A 17,903-nucleotide genomic window follows, 5' to 3' on the forward strand; every position below is an offset into this window, starting at 1 on the left:
TTTAATGGGGTTATTTGGTTATTTGCTTTTTCCTTACTGATTTATTTGAGTTGCTTATAGATTCTGGATATTAGTCCTTTGTCAGATGTGTAGTTTGTGAATATTTTCTCCCATTCCATAAGTTGTCTGTTTATTTTGTTGATTATTTCATTTGCTGTGTAGAAGATTTTTAGTTTAATTAAGTCTTATTTATTTATTTATTTATTGCTGTATTTGCTTTTGGGTCATAAATTCTTTACCTAGGCCAATGTTGAAGATAGTTTTTCCTAAGTTTTCTTCTAATTTCTGTATGGTTTCAGGTCTTACATTTAAGTCTTTAATCAATCTACCATTATTAAAAAGTCAAAAAACATAGATGCTAGCACAGATGCAGTGAAAAGGGAATGCTTATACACTGTTAGTAAGAATGCAAATTACTATAACTTCTATGCAAAACAATATGAAGATTTCTCAACTAAAAATAAATCTACCATTTGATCCAGCAACCCCACTGCTGGGGATGTACTCAAAGGAGAAGAAGACATGTTATTTAAAAAAAAAACATCTGCACTTGTATGTTTATCACGTTTGCAATTCACAATTGGAAAGATATAGAATCAGCCTAAGTACCCATCAACTGATAAGTGGATAAAAAATGTGAGATACACATACACACACACGCCATAAAATACCACTCAACCATGATAAAGAATGAAATAATGTATTTTGCAGCAACTTGAATGGAACTGGAGACCATTGTACTAAGTGAAGTAACCCAGGAACAAAAAACCACTTGTAAGTAAGAGCTAAGCAATGGTTATGCATGGTCATACAGAGGGCCATAATGGACATTGGAGACTCAGAAGGGGGTGGTGGGGGCTGTGGGATGAAAAATTACCTACTGGGTACAATGTACCCTATTTAGGTGACAGGTACACTAAAAGCCTAGACTTCACCACTATACAATTCATCTATGTAACAAAAAACCATTTGTACCCCCTAAGTCTATTAAAATAACATGATAAATAAATAAATAAGCTGGGAGACACATACACACAAAAAAGAAGTAAAGGAAGGTATGATAACAATGCCTCATCAAATAGCAAATATCAATGAAGAGGTAGAAATTATTTTTTAAAAATGAAAATTCTGAAGTTTATAATACTAAAATACTAAAATGAAAAATTCATTAGAGGAGCTCAACAATGGATTAGAACTGTTAGAAGAAAAAATTAGCAAATATACCCTCATAATAGAGATAAAAAGAATAAGTACAAATAAACAAAGACTCAGAGAAATGTAAAACAATATCAGGTGCACCAACATGTATTTAATGAGAGTGCTAGAAGGCTGGGAGGGGGATTAGAAATTAGAAGAAAAAATATTTGAAGAAACAATGGTTGATTGTTGAAAAACTTTAATATACATGTTCAAGAAGCTCAGCTTACTCAAAATAAGATAAATGCAAAGAGATACCAAACAGACATCATAGTAAAAAGGGGGAAATCCAAAATCCAGAAGAAAATCTCAAAATCAGCAAGAGAAAGCAACTTATGACTTACAAGGAAATCCCAAAAATATTAACAGCTAACTGCCCATCAGAAACAATGGAGGCCAGAGATAGTGAGATAAATATTTAAAGTTATCAAAGAAAAAAACCCATGAACCAAAATTTTATATACATCAAAGCTATCTTTCAAAAATAAAGGCAAAATAAACATGTCATAGAAGACCAAAAATTTGCAGGATTTGTTGTTAGCACATCTGCCAGACAATAAATAATAAAGGAATTTTTTTTCAAGCTTATAGTGTGTGTAACCTCAGATGATAATTTGAATCCATACATACCAAAAGGAGCACCAGTAAGAGTAATTATGTAATTACAGTATAAAAGACTATATAAATGCATATTTAGTTTTTCTTCTCTTAACTTATTTAAAAAGCAATTGTATGATACAATATGTATATAATATATTGTTTGGCCTATTACAAATAGAGATGTAATATATTTGCTAATGAGAGTACAAAGGTGTAAGGTGGGAGCAAAGCCGTACTGAGCTAAGGAAATGACTCCAGATTGTATCTTGAATTTGCAGGAACAAATGAATAAAAACAGCTAAGATGAATCATAAGGTTAATACAACAAAAGCTATAAATACATACTTAGTCTCTCATCTTCTATAAGATTCTTTAAGAGGTATAAAATTATATAAAGTAATTATAAAAATGTATTTTTGAGTTTGTAACATACACACACACATACATATATATGTAACATGCATAACAGTAATATTGCAAAATAGGGTAAAGGAAATACAGTTATATAGAAATGTTTCTATATCTAATGGAATAAGTTAGTATAAATCTGAAGCTGATTCTGAAAAGTTAAGGTGTATATGGTAAGTCCCAGAGCAAGCACTAAAAAAGTAATAGCAACAAAAACAAAAAAATAAACTCAAAAAATATAATGAAAATGTAGAGTCTGACTCCTGCTTAGAAACATGTGTGACTTTTCAGGCCTGACCATAGGCAATTATAAAAGCTTTACTTGGCAGACCTCATGGGAGAAAGCTGCATGCAATTACAAAGGCTTTACTTGGCAGACCTCACAGGAGAAAGCTGCTCTTCCCACACCAGACTTGTATAATCAGTATGTTGCAGTCTCTGAAAAGAGTTGCTGTCAAGGAACCAGGTCCCCTAGCCAGCCATGCTCTTACACGTGACTGCATTTTTAGCTCAGTTGCCTCTATTTAGAGCCCTCTTTTCAGGTGCCATTGGCAGAGGCCTTCCTCGGACACTTTGCTGAAATCTCCTTTGTGGAGGGAGAAGGGAGGATCCTTCGAGTTACTTTTACTTTATTTCAAATATGTACTCAGTACCTTTCTACTCCTAGCCCTTCTTTCTTTCCCACTCCCCAGCCCCTGGGTCCATAAAACTTCAAGAGCATTTTATTCAAAGCCTCTCATTAGTGAGACAACCTCCACATCTCTGCTCATCCATCTGAGCCTTGACCTGTGCTTTTCCATGGGCAAAAAATGGAACAGAAGGGAGTCAGCACTTTGTCCAAATTAGTTTTGTGCTTATCTTATTGTATAATAGTGATTACAGCCTTGAATGTTCCCTTCATTTTGACTTTTTGTCTTAAGCATCTACTCTGACGCCTACAGCTCAGCTCTCTTTCCAGCTCAGCTGAGCTCCTGACAAATTGGAAGTGGTCAATTAGCCACAATGGCATCCTGGAAAAGCAAAATGTCTGCAGATCCTACACGGTCCTTGTCTTAGTCTGTGTTGTACTGCTATAACAGAATATCACGCACTAGATATTAATAATTTATAAAGAACAGAGTTTTGTTTCTTATAGTTCTGGAGTTTGGGAAGTCCAAGATTATGGGGCCACATCTGACAAGGAGCTTCTTGCTGCATCATAACATGGTTGAAGGCATCACATGGCAAAAGAGAGCAACAGATCAAACAGTCTCGAGCCCTTTTATAAGTGGCATTAATTCATTCATGAGAGTGGACCCCTCATAACCTAAACACCTCCCATTGGGCCCTGCCTCCCAGCAGTGTTTTATTGGGGATTAAGTTCTGAACACATGCTTTTTGGGAGACACATTCAAACCACAACATTTCACCCCTGACCGCCCAAATTTGTGTCCTTCTCACGTGCAAAATACATTCATTCCATCCCAATAGCCCCAAAGTCTTAACTCATTCCAGCACCAACTCAAAAGTCCAAAGTCCGAAGTCTCTTCTAAATACGATATGAGTGAAATTCAAGACACAATTCATCCTGAGGCAAAATCTTCTCCAGCTGTAAGCCTACGAAATTAAACAAGTTATCTACTTGTAAAGTACAATGGTGAAACAGGCATAGTAGGATACATATTCCCACTCCAAAAGGGTGCAATAGGAAAAAGGGAAGAGGTAACCAGTCCCAAGTAAGTCTAAAACCCAAAAAGGAAAATAATATGAAATCTTAAGATGCCAGAATAATCTCGTTTGACTCCATGTCCTACATCTTGGGCACAATGGGGTGGGAGTTGGTTCTCCAAGGCCTCAGCAGCCCTTCCCTTATTGGTTTGCAGCAACACAGCAATTCTCATCGGTTAGAGTCTCCTGCTTGCAGCTTTCCCAAATGAAATTGCACACTGATGGCCATACAGTTCTGGAGTCTCAGGGGCTGCCCCACTCCTACAGATCCACTGGGCATTGCCCTAGTTGGGGCTCTCTGTAGTAGCTCCACCTCTGTGACAAGTCTTTTTCTAGGCTCCCAGGCTGTCGGCAACATCCTTTGAAATCTAGGTGGAGGCCACTATGTCCTCACAGCTCTTGTATTCTGCACACCTGCAGAATTAGTACCACGTGGATGCCATCAATGTTTATGGCTTGTACCTTTTGAAGTGATGAGACAAGCCACACCTGGGCTTACTTAAGCCATGGTTATGGCAGCCAAGGGGTGCTGTATAGTAGTTTGGGGAGGGAAGGAAATGAATTCTTAGGTCCTATGGCCACCTCTCTGGAAAGCTTGTCCTCAAGGTCCTTGGTTGCCTTGAAGATCTCTGAGATGCATTTGGGGTCATTCTCCCCCTGTCTTGATGAATAGAACCTAGCTTCCTTCTATCCATATTAACCTCTTTAGCCAATGGTTACTTGGTGACACCCTTAGCATTCTCTCCCAAACATGCCTTTTTATTCTTTACATGGCCAGGCTGAGAGTTTTCCAAATCTTTCCATTCTGCTTCCCTTTCAATTATAAATTCCATCTTTAAGCCATTTTTCTTTTTTCTCATTTTACTGTAAGTAGCCAAAAGAAACCATGCAGCACCTTAAAAACTTTGCTGTTTAGATATTTCTTCTGCCAGATAACTCTGCCTTCCACAAAGTCCTAGGACACAGACACAATTCTGGCAGGTTCTTTGCCACTGTATAGCAAGGATGACTTTTACTTCAGCTTCCAATGTGTTGTTCCTCATTTCCATCTGACACTTCATTAGCATGGCCTTTGCTGCCCATATTTGTACCAATAGTCTGATTATGATTAAGTAATCTCTAAGAAGTTTCAGATTTCACTACATTTCTTGTCATCTTCTGAGCCCTCATAAGAATCACCTTTAACACCCTATTCCTGGCAATATAGGCCTTTTCTAGCCTGTGCCTCCAAAATCCTCCAGCTTCTGCTCATTAATCAGCTCCAAAGCCACTTCCACATATTCAGGTATTTGTTGTAGCAACAGCCCCACTTCTCAGTACCAATTTTCTGTCTTATTAATAGTTCATTTTATGTTGCTATAACAGAATACCACAGACTAGGTAAGTTATAAAGAACAGAGATTTATTTTTTACAGTTCTGGAGGCTGAGAAGTCTAAGGTCAAGGGACCACATCTGGTGAGGGACTTCTTCCGGTGTTATAACAGCAGAAAGCATCAGGTGGCAAGAGATTGCAGCAGATCAAACTTGCAGCTTCTTATAATCAGTCTTAATCCATTCATGAGGGAGGAGTCCTCATGACCTAAACACCCCCTACTAGGGCACACCTCCCAACAGTATTGCATTGGGAATTAAGTTTCCAACATGTGCCTTTTGAGGGACATATTCAAGCCATAGCAGTTCCCTTGGGAGATAGGAGCAGAGTTTATAGGGCATATCAGGAGGGTGCTAATAGATTGTTTGTAAGAGTCTAAGTGTCCTAGGCACTTTGCTAACAATGTATATGTGTCTTGGGGAGTGCTGGAGAAAGCTATGGGTCATTCTTAGGAGATGTTAGTAGACTTTTATATAAACTTTTCAGTTCCAAGGGAGACCTTTATTCTTTCTCTTTAGTCCCTGACACCTCAGCTGAATTCACCTGGTTGGTTAGACAGGGGAGCCAACAGAGGGATTCAAAGAAAGCTAGGGAACAGTATCCTAGCCACTGCTTAGGGCTCTCTGACAATGGGACCAGAGGTGGGGGTGGGGACTCGCTCACAAACTGATTAACTCTAAGTATGTCCCTGGTGCCAATAAACACCCTGCAGTGCAGCAAGCTGTTGAAACTTCGAGAGAAAGATTGAAGATTGCTTTTGCCATCTTCCCTGATGAGACCTTAGAAACTTAATCACATCCTCTCCAAAGGTAATTTTGCTGAAGTTAATAAGGGAGAGTGTCATGGTGTGGCGTGTTTTACCATTAACTTTCTCCTTTAGAGTGCCCCAACAGCAGCTGTTGGCAGGATAACAAAATGCAAACAGCAGCTGTAGCCATCTGGGTGCCATCCCCCTCCAGGGAAGCCCAGACTCTGCTTGAACAGGCCTGCCCTGTGTGCTCCCAGGAGTCACAGACAAGAAACAGCTGTCCACCTCAGCCCATTGCTCCCCCCATTCTCTGCTCCCTCTCTCTCTCCAGAAAACTTATGGCCAAATCTAGGCAGGTGGCCCCACTTGGGTCTGCACATTCGCAGCCCCTGTGACTGATGCAGGTCCTGTTCCCTCTGTTCCTCCCTGTAAGTCCAGGAAAAGACCAAAAGGCCCAACAGATTTTGCCCAGCTTTCAAAATCAAACAAGACTAGGGATTAAGCCAATGTTCTTTCTGACCACAGGGTAGATGAGATTCCCTATGCCAAGGTTAAGATTCAATAGAAAAGTGAAAAAGTTAAACTTCTTGGCCTTATAGGTATTATTTCATAGGTGATTGTGGTCTTCACAACCCCTGGTACCAAGACGAGGGCAAAGTAGATAATACCTTCTGGTTTGGAGTCTAAAGCCACCACCATAAAGACTCTTTCCCAAGCCCGACTATGGGTAAGTCCCTGTGGGTCCCTATAAACCTCTATTTTTATGGACCCCCACTACTGAGTGTCTTATTGATATATTGCATATGTACGCCTCTGCTGGCATTCACAGTTAGGGCCACTTTAGAGGGGCATATGGAAAACTATAAACCTATCTGACTCATGGGTTATAGCTAATGTCATGGTCATTTGATCAGGCCATTGGAAAGCCTCAGATTGACATATAAAACAAGCTCCCCAGTGGGGCCAAGACATTTAGATAAAAATCAGTTCTGCTCCTAATAAGCTTTTTGTTACCCATGTCCGTGTTCACCAGAAAGGCCTCTATGCTGACAAGGGAAAACACAATCGACAAGCAGACTGTACCTGTTGGCTAAATGCAGGGACTAAAGTGCCCTCTGCTCCAGAGAAAGTAGATGTGTGACAGATCACCTACTGAATCCACAAGAGGATGATGCATAAAAATTCAGACACCATCCCAGACTAGGCCTACCCAGATGGACTGCTATTGCAGTCAGAAAATGACGAAGCAGCATGGAAAATCTGTCCTTCCTGCCAAACCCTGGCCAAGGCTAAAAGTGCTACCCAGGGACAGATACTGCAAGCCAATTATCCAGGACATTCTTAACAGGTTAATCACACATCTAGACAGTTTCACTGGATCCTGACTGCAGATGACACTTTTTTCAGTGTCTGTCTTAGTCATTCCTGTGCGTCCCACTGACTTGGACTATACTACTCAGAACCCGCAAAACTACATTTGTTTCCTGTTCAGGTTTCCCAAACATATTACATCTAATAATGTCTCAGATTTGTGACCAAAACTACAGTTTTGGTTCATCAGTGGATATAATCATAGGGTATATGATAGACTGTCCATGCTTCATATCACCCTGAAGCCACAAGAGTATAATTGAGTAATTTAAAGGACAATTAAAGGACAGGTTTTAGTAGCTGGTGAGATGGGACAAGATAACCCCAGCTTGGACTACATATCTCAGGAGAGCAGTCTGGAATCTCAATGCAGCAATACTTTACAGGGCATTTCTCATTTGCGCTATTTGATAAGGCTGTCTTCCTCCTTCCTTCCATTGTACACTCTTCTTTTACAGTATTGATACTTTAGTCTCTGTGGCAGGCCCTTCTACCTTTTTCTAAAAATCCAAATATATGGGAAATCAAAATGGCTATTAAACAGCAACAAAATGAGAGAAAGAATTTCAAAATCTTTTAAAATTTCAGAATTTTGTGCTACCCAATTCTTAATCATGATATGTTTTTCTGGTTATGGTATAAAAAATGTTTTTCTATAACAAATGCTTTGTTCCTGTTGCATACAATCTTTCTGGACAAAAAGTTAAGATAAAAATTTTAAAAATGATTTTTAAAAATGTTAAGTTTTGCTTACTGTATGAGATGCCCTTGCAACAATAGAAAAAACCAAAACCCTGACACCTAGAGAGGTACAGGGGAGAGAGAAGGACATTAATGCTCTTTGTTTTTCAGAACTGCGCCAGAAAATTTTCTCCTTTTCCTGAATAAAACAAAACAAAACAAAAAAAACAAACCAAAAAAAAAAAACCTCTGGTAGTACTGCCTTTCCAAGGTACTCTGAGTGTTTCGGCTTCAGATTGACCACTGAGCCTATGATCATACCTGACAGTGCTGACTATGAGACAACTGTAGCTCCTCCATTTTTCACCAAGAAAAGACACCTCTGGTTGTTGTCCACACTCATGAGGCTGATAAACTGAGGTCATGGACAAACTAAACTGTTCAAAACTGACTGTTTCAGGCAATACATCTAAAAGCAAGAACTACGCTAAATTATTCAGACTGGACTGAGCAAGAGTTTCCACAATGTGAGTCCACACTGAAAGCTCTCTTAGCCTAACTGCTTGATTAGTATGTGTCCTACTTGGTATGCCCTAATATTGTAAACTCTTTGTGTGCCCTCTGGGATTGTATTTCTTATGTATGTACCCTGACTGTCATGACATCATCTCAGCCCTAAAAGCCATTCAGGTCAGCTTCAGTTTAATGGCCACAATTGTGCTGTGTCTGAATTGATGCCTCAGCCAAAGTAAAAAAAAAATCATAGAGAAATTTTAAAAAGAAACCTCTTGGCTCTCTAACATGGACTCAAATGGCCTATTGGACATATTTTCCTAGCTTGACAATAGTTGGGGCTCATGGTTATGTTCAATTCTCCACACAAACCTCATCATGCTGCTTAAAGTGATTTTGAGCCTGGCTTTGGTTCACAGTTGTCTTCAAAGTAATTATTAGATTATTATCACAGGCCTTCAAAGTCTACTTTATTTAGGCTCATGATGGGATGTCCCATGTTTCTCACTCATGTCCTAAAAAACCAATGGGTGGATTTGAAGAGTCCAGCTCCTAGTGAAAAACCTATGTATAATTTTTCAGGCTTGACCATAGGTGATACAAAGGCTTTACCTGACCAGCTTCATGGGAGAAAGCTGTTCTCCCTACACAGACTTGGTATATAGTGAATGCACTTCAGTCTCTGAAAGGAACTGCAGTCAAGGACTCATGCTTACTTGGCCAGCCATGCTTTTATGCATACCCACATTCCTAGCCTAACCACCTTCATTTGGAGATCTCTTTATTGGGGGCTTCCCCTTGTACCAAACCAAAACCTCCTTATGATGGGTAGAGAGGGCATGATTTAAAAATTTTTAAAAATTAAAATTGTTTCCCCCCTACTCTGACTCAGTAACTACTACTTTTTCACTCTTAGCCTTTCCCTTTCCCTCCTTTCCATGGCCCTCAGGTCCAAAAAACTGCAAGAGCCTTTAGTTCAGAACTCCCTCAACAGGGAGACAGCCCCCATGTGTGTACTGATCCACCTGATTTTTGACTGGTACCATTCCATAGAGAAAAATGAAACTACAGGGAGTTGGCACTTTGGTTTAGCCTCTTGCAGTAAGCAATTAAAGGCTTGACTGCTACTTGTATTTTGGCTTGCCTTAATTAACTATTCTGACACGTGAAAGTTCAACACTCTCTCTAGCTCAGCTGAGCTCCTGACACAAAAATCATTAAGGAAATTAAAATATTACATTAGAAAATATTCACTTAATGCAAAAGAAGGCAGTGAAGCATGAATAGAAGAACAAAAATTACATAAGACATAGAAAATGAAGGTACATGGTAGATGTAAATCTAAATATATTAATAAGAACATTAAATGTGAATGTACTAAGCATTCCAATCAAAACACTGGATAAAAATATAAAATCCAAGTATATGATGTCTTCAGGAGATAAAATGTAGAATTAACTATACAAATAGATTGAGAATAAAAGGATGTAAGAAGATATAGCATGCAAGCATGAAGCATAAGAAAGCTGTATTGGCTATACTAATAATAGAAAAAATAGAGTTTAAAACAAAAATGTTACTGGAGATAAAGAGGGACATTTTATAATAATAAAAGGTGATCTTATCAGGAAGATATAATGATTATAAACAGAGCACAAAATTATATAAAATAAAAACTGACATAAATGAAGAGAAAAAATAGACAATCCAACAATAAAGAGTTCAATACCTCTGTTTCAATAGAGATTTCCCTACATTTTCCTTTAGAATTTTTATGGTTTCATGCATTACATTTAAACCTTTTATCCATCTTGAATTAATTTTTGTGAGTGGTGAGAGGTATGGATTCTGTTTCACTCTTCTTCATGTGACTTTCCAATTTTCCCAGCACCATTTATTGAATAGGGCCTCTTTTCCCCAGTGTACATTGTTGTTGGCTATGTTGAAGATCAGTAGGTTGTAGGTAGGTGGTTTTATATCTGGGTTTTCTGTTCTGTTTGATTGGTCTATGTCTATTTTTGTATCAATACCATGCTGTTTTGTTTTTTATAGCCTTGTAGCATACTTTAAAGTCTGGTAATGGCTTTTCTTTAGTTAAAAGAAGTGAAATATGCATTAAGGAGGAGTATATAGGTGCCAAGTTAATGAGGGCTGAACTGTAGGAGCTTTGTAATGTGTCAATTTGGCTAAGATGAACTACATTTCTAAGAATTCTTTCCTTTGTATGTTTCTGGTTGGAGTGGTCCACAATAGAAACTGCCTAACATTTGGAAAACAGAAATAAAACAATAGCCACGTTTTACTCTTCTAAGGATGATGTAGGTCAGCAGCCCTGCTGTGGATCACACACATTTTTGTGCATCTGCTAGTTCATCTAGTTGGCAATGGCAACAGCTTCATCTACCAGGGTCCTATTCTACCAGTTTCCCTAATTTCTGGGCTGGTTCAAGAGGAGCTTTGTGATAAGAGTTCCATTTTGCTTGCAGATCATGCATAACAGAAAATTTTTGGATTGAAGCTGGAGAAAGTCTAACATGGGTTCCAGTGGAAAAAAAATACAGTTTCCATCTTGTTTGCATGTTTCATTTCCCCCTACATTTCCCCAGATTATATTCATTCTTCTTTCCTGACCCCATGTCTTCTGAGTTGAGAATCAGCACTAGACTCTGAAGCAGCAGCTGAACCAAGATTGTCTTACCAGTTCTCGAAATAGGGTAGGATCAAATCTCTGTTATAAATCCCTTCATAGAGAGAGACAGAGAGTGTTTTAGTATATTGGTGCTGCTATAACAAGACTTCACAGACCGAGTAATTTGTAAACAATAGAAATGTATTTCTCACAGTTATGGAGACTAGGAAATTCAAGATCAAGACACCAGCAGGTTTGGTGTCTGGTGAGGGCTGTTCTCTGCTTCCAAGATGGTGCCTTGTTGTTGCATCCTCCAGAGGGGATGAATGCTGTGTCCTCATATGGCAGAAGGAACAGAAATGGCAAATTTGCCCCCCTCAATCCCTTTTATAAGGCACTAATCCATTTAATGATCCTAACTATCTATTCACTTCCTAAAGGCCCCTCCTCTTGTTTTGCAGATTAAGTTTCGACATGACTTTTGGAGAGCACAGAAACATTTAATCCATAAGCAGAGAGTCAAGGACACTCTCAGACAACAAGCACATTTTGAGGGAGGCAAAGTGAAAACTGTGCTTCCCATTGAGGCATCTGCAGCCTATTTTGAAGTCCATCTTAAGTCCTCCCTCCTTTCCTGAGAGAAGCCCACCCACTATGACCCCCTCCTGATTCTTTCAATGACACAGTTTTTATAGTAAATATATTACTTATAAAGATGCTTAAGCTATGAATCCATTTCAAATTCAGCCTTTTCCCCTGACTTTGAGATCCTTGTTTCCAAAAAATTGTGGTACCTGCTTCTCAGTCCCTGGCAATGTTTTTTTGATTAAAGGTGCAGGAAATGGGGTGGAGACAGGCTGGTCTGGTCCACTCAGGGCCATTGACTTTCTCTGTATCTGATTAATTACCCTTTCTACATTATATTTAATATTTATTTTTTTCACCTTAAAATAACCTTTATTTTTTTAAAGTTAATATATGCAATATAGGAAATGTAAAAACACGAGAAGCAAAGAACAAAGTCATCCACAATCACAAGCATTTCACAGTTGGACATGTCCTTCTAGATCCTGACACATACACAACATCCAATTTTATGGGATTGAGATAGTACAGTATGCATCATGCTTTTTCACACATCATGAATATTTACCAATTGAAAATCCCAAAGCTATGTGAGTATTTGGATAACCAAGAATACACTACACCAACTCAATCTGTTAGGGAAAAAATGTAATCCTGCCTTTCTTGGGACGAAAATTTCATAGAAGACAAAAATGGCAACAGGCCTCTAGATAAAAGTACTGGCAGAGTTCCGATTAAAATACTTCATTCCCTTAATGCTCAATTTAAAATCAAACATAAAGCAATAGAGAACACTAAGTATGATGTTTCTAAGAAAATTCTTTATCAGATCTATATCATTAAAATATTAGCAAGGAGGTATGTTTCTATTGAATTACTGAATATATTCTTATAGTATAGCCAAAAGGGATGCACACACATCAATGGCTATCATCAAAATGTAAATGTGAACACATCTGCATACTTCTCTCATTTCATACTTCCTTCTGCTCCTCTGCTGCCAACCTAATGAACAAGTCCTGATATACACTGCTCAGAGGTGGTTTAACAATTCCATGTCCAAGATGCATCTCTTCTATCAATTATTACCAAGATAATCACAAAATGGCTATTCACTAGTTCTTTTTATCATACATTGTCACCTCAAGACATCTTCCAAAGCTTAGATGTTGCAAAATAATGAACTTTGTCCACAATAAAGATACTTTACTAAAAATGCACATATAGACCTATGGTTATAATCTAAAGCCATCTTCTAGATATGGAGATAATAGCAAAGAGCCCTTCCCTTCACCCCTCCCTCTTCCCCCACTCCAGCGACTAAGTACAGGACTAAGTCTAGCTCCAAGAGGTGGATTAACAAAGGTCACTCCCAGAAGACAGTCCTTCCTAAAAACTAACAAAAGGACATATATAAAGGGATTATTTAACTAGCTCTATTTTTAACATATTTTGAGTATTAGGATTTGTTTATCCTTTAATACACAGCATATTAACTTAAATGCACATATAGAACAATGGTTAACTAATCTAGCTCACTGGCACAGAATCCTTCTCTGCATATTTTCTCCTCTCCTTCCCCCACCGCCCAGTGACAGCATACTCTCTAAGACATCAAGTTTAACAATTCCATTCCCCAAATGCAACCACTTCTATGAAATAACAAAAAACACTCAAAGGGTATTACTTTAGCTCTCTACTTTTAACATATGTTGTATACTTTTAAACATCAAGAAAGACTAGATGTTTCAAATAGGACTTAAGTTTTTTCCCACCATACACAATAGCATTGAATGCACACTCATAACAAAAGCTACAATCTCAAAATGTCCTCTAAGTAGGAACATTCTAGCCTAGAACTCTTCCCCTTTCTACCTTCTAGCAATCCAGTGGACAGGTCTAAGCATCTGTAATGCTTAGAGGGGATTTTAACAATTTCACTTCAGTAAGTATTTTTAAGAAAAATCTTTTCTATGAATTTTAACTCAAAGTCTGCTCAATGCATTAGTTCACTAAACTCTACTTTTGTCATACACTGGCAACCTCTTTATCTAGAAAGACTAGATGTTGTAAATTAGGACTCATTAGTCCTTTATATACACTATATACACAGCAAAGTAAAATAAAATGCACAGACATAAGGGACAATAGTCAGTCTCACCTCACCATAACCACATTGGTATAAAGCCCTCTGCACTTTCTTTTTTTTTTTCTTTTTTTTTTTTTTTTTTTTTGAGACAGAGTCTCGCTTTGTTGTCCAGGCTAGAATGAGTGCCATGGCGTCAGCCTAGCTCACAGCAACCTCAAACTCCTGGGCTCGAGCGATCCTTCTGCCTCAGCCTCCCGAGTAGCTGGGACTACAGGCATGTGCCATCATGCCCGGCTAATTTTTTATATATATATCAGTTGGCCAATTAATTTCTTTCTATTTATAGTAGAGACGGGGTCTTGCTCTTGCTCAGGCTGGTTTTGAACTCCTGACCTTGAGCAATCCGCCCGCCTCGGCCTCCCAAGAGCTAGGATTACAGGCGTGAGCCACCGCGCCCGGCCTTGCACTTTCTTTTCTTTCCTCCCTGAACAGCACAAATATCCTATACTGCTCAGACAAGTGTTTGATCAATTTCCAAAAGCCAGTATTTAGTGAATTTTAACAAAAGGTTATCTACAAAATGTGTTATTTACTACCTCTACTTTTAACATACTTTGTGCACTTCTAAACATCTAGAAAGACTAGATGTTTCAATTAAGGACTTAAGTTTGTCCTCTATATACACAGTAGTGTTGAATACACACATGTAACAATGGTTATAGCTGAAAGTGTCTTCTAAAAAAGAACATTCTGGTCTAGAATCCTTCATTTCTTCCAACTCTTCTTCACCAACAACCCAGTGGATATAGGCACATGTGTCACTCAGATGTGATGTTATCATTTCACTTCCAGAAGTCCTTTTCAGAAGACAGCCCTTCTATGAATTTTAACACAAAATGTACAAAATGTTATCTTACTAACTCTACTTTTGTCATACATTGTATGAAAACCTCTTTAATATCTAGCAACTAGATATTATAAAATTGGGACTCATTTGTCCGGTATATATACAATATATACAATACAGCAAAGTTAAATGAAATGCACATAATGTACAGGGCAATGGATAAGCTGAGATTCTCTAGTGTACACAAGCTAAACACTCTTTGCAATTTCTTCCCTCCCACCTCCCTCAACCTAGTGAACAAGTAGAGAGTGTATTGTTCACAGAGGTGGATTAACAATTCCACTTCCAAACACAATATTTCCCATCAGTTTTTAAAAGCTATTTACAAAGTGTTATTTTACTACTTCTACTTTTAAATACATCAAGCACTTCTAAATACCTAGAAAGAGTAGATATTTCATATAAGAACTTGTCCACTATGTACACAGCACTGTTAAATAAAACTGCACGCACATAGCAATGGTTATAATCTGAAGTATCGTCTAAATATGACCATTTTGGTCTTGAACCATTCCATTTCCTTCTCTCTGCCTTATATCCAGTGGACAAGTACAGGCATATGTAATGCTTAGAAATGGTCGAACAAATTCATATCCAAAAGTAATTTACAGAGGACAAGCTTTCATATGAATTTCAACACAAAGTGTACAAAATGTGCTAATTTTACTAACTACTTTATCATACACTGGCAACCTCTTTAACATCTAGAGACAAGATATTGCAAAATCAGGACTCATTTATCCATTATATACATTATATATATCCATATATACACACAGCAAAACAAAATGCACAATACATAAGAAAACTGATATCTGATAATGTCCTTTTGCCAATTCCTTCCCTCCCACCTCCTCCAAACCATTGAACGAGTATAGATGGTAGTATACTGCTCACAGAGATGGTTTAACAATTCTATTTCCAAAAGACAGTATTTCCTGTGAACTTTAGCAAAAAGATATTTACAAAGTGATATTTTACTACCTCTACATTTAACATACATTGGGCACTTCTAAACATCTAGATAGACTAGATGTTTTGGGTAAGGATTTTATTTGTCCACTATATACACAGCAGTTGTGAATAAACTGCACACATGTAACAGTTATAATTTGAAAGTGTCTTCAAAATATGAACATTCCGGCCTAGAACACTTCCCTCCTCCACCAACCCAACTCAGATTTTGAGAAGACAATCTTTCCTACGAATTTAAAAACAAAAATGTACAAACTATATTAGTTTACTAATTCTACTTTTGTCATACACTGGCAACCTCTTTTAACATCTAGAAAGACTAGATGTAAATTAGGACTTGTTTGTCCTTTATATACACTATATTCACAGGTAAGACAAAATGCACAGACATAGGAACTACGGTTAATCTTGCCTCACTATAAGCGCACTCGCCTAGAGCTCTTCCTTGTCCTCCCTCCTCCCCTGAACCCCTGCACAAACACAATGTGTACTACTCAAGAGGTGGTTTGGCCATTCCCCCTCCAAATTTCATATGAATTTTAACAAAAAGGTATTCACAAAGGGTATTACTACTTCTACTTTTAACATATATCAGGCACTTCAGAACACCTAGAAAGACTAGATATTTCAAAAAAGTACTTAGTTTTGTGAACTATATATACAGTAATGAGGAATAAAATGGAAACACAAAACAATGCTTATGATATGAAAATGTCTTCTAAATATGACCAGTCTGGCACAGAATCTTCTCTTCCTTCTCAAGGTGTTCCGCTCCATGTCCTTTAACCCACTGAACAAACGTGGACAAGTGTCACTTCCAGAGGTGGTCTAACAATTCCATTTCAAAAAGTCATTTCCAGAAGACATTTTTTCCCTATGATTTTTTTTTTTAACAAATGGGCATTTACAAGATGTGTTATTTTCTAACTCTACTTTATCATACATCGGCAACCTCTTTACATCTAGAAGGATTAGATGTAGTAAACGTTTTCTTTTAAAAGGTTGGGGGAAAAGTTGAGAGCAGCTTTTTCATATTATATACACAGGCCTTCTTCTATAATCGGCCAGTAAATCTTCCCAAAGGGTGGTGGGCATTTCCAAATGTGGTTATTTTTTTTTTCTTCTGTCTGGTGGCAGAACGAAGACCAACCGCCCAGACCAACCGCCGGAAGGCCGGCTAACCGCTCCACCCGTCGTCATCCCGGCTCCGCTCACCTTCCAGGCCCGTTAAGGCCTTTGTCCGTCCTTGTCAGGACTAAGTAGGGCGCGCCCCGTTGGGACAGAGCGGTCACAGCAAGACCCAGATCTGCGCCGCTCCACGGCCCAAGAAGGTGACCGAGCTTGCGTCCACAGACCGGCCTCCTCAGGCTCTCCAAACCCTAACGGCCCTCCGGCCCTCCCCAGCGTTTGAGCGGTCGCCATGCTTCCCACCCCGCCACACACGTGGTCACCCGAAGGCGCCGCGTTGTGGAAGCTTGGAAGGGGCTGAGCCTCGGCCGGGCAGGGCTGGGCCAAAAGACCAGGCGGCCAGCGGAGTCCGGCCTCTGAGAGGCCGCCGCCATCATCAGGTCACCAAGGTGGGGTTGCCAGAGACGTTCGCTGTGCTTCTAGGCCTGGGCCTCTCCGGAGGGCAGCCACAGCGAGGGCTCCGGGTGTCTGCAGGGCAGAGGCCGCGGCCCCTGGGGGGGGGGGCGCAGCTCACCCGGAGCCGGAGGGCCTGGAAGGCCCAGAGGGCCCAACGGGCCCCGCGGGAACTGGCCGCCGCGTGTCTCACCGTGCTCTCTGCCGGAACTGCTATATTTAATATTTAAATCAATGTTTTACGATAATACCATTCTCCCTTCTTGAAGTGGGACAGTAGGCAAAATTAATAACATCTAAACATGGTTGGATGATACTATAGATTTATTGGTATTTTTTTTAATGTAATATTAATTCATTTGCTGTGCTTTTTTCTAAAATATTTATCAGATTTACAAAACATTTTTTTTTTTTTTTTTTTTGAGACAGAGTCTGGCTTTGTTGTCCAGGCTAGAGTGAGTGCCATGGCGTCAGCCTAGCTCACAGCAACCTCAAACTCCTGGGCTCAAGCGATCCTTCTGCCTCAGCCTCCCGAGTAG

Source organism: Microcebus murinus, chromosome X (assembly GCF_040939455.1).
Source record: "Microcebus murinus isolate Inina chromosome X, M.murinus_Inina_mat1.0, whole genome shotgun sequence".
Lineage (NCBI taxonomy): Eukaryota > Metazoa > Chordata > Mammalia > Primates > Cheirogaleidae > Microcebus > Microcebus murinus.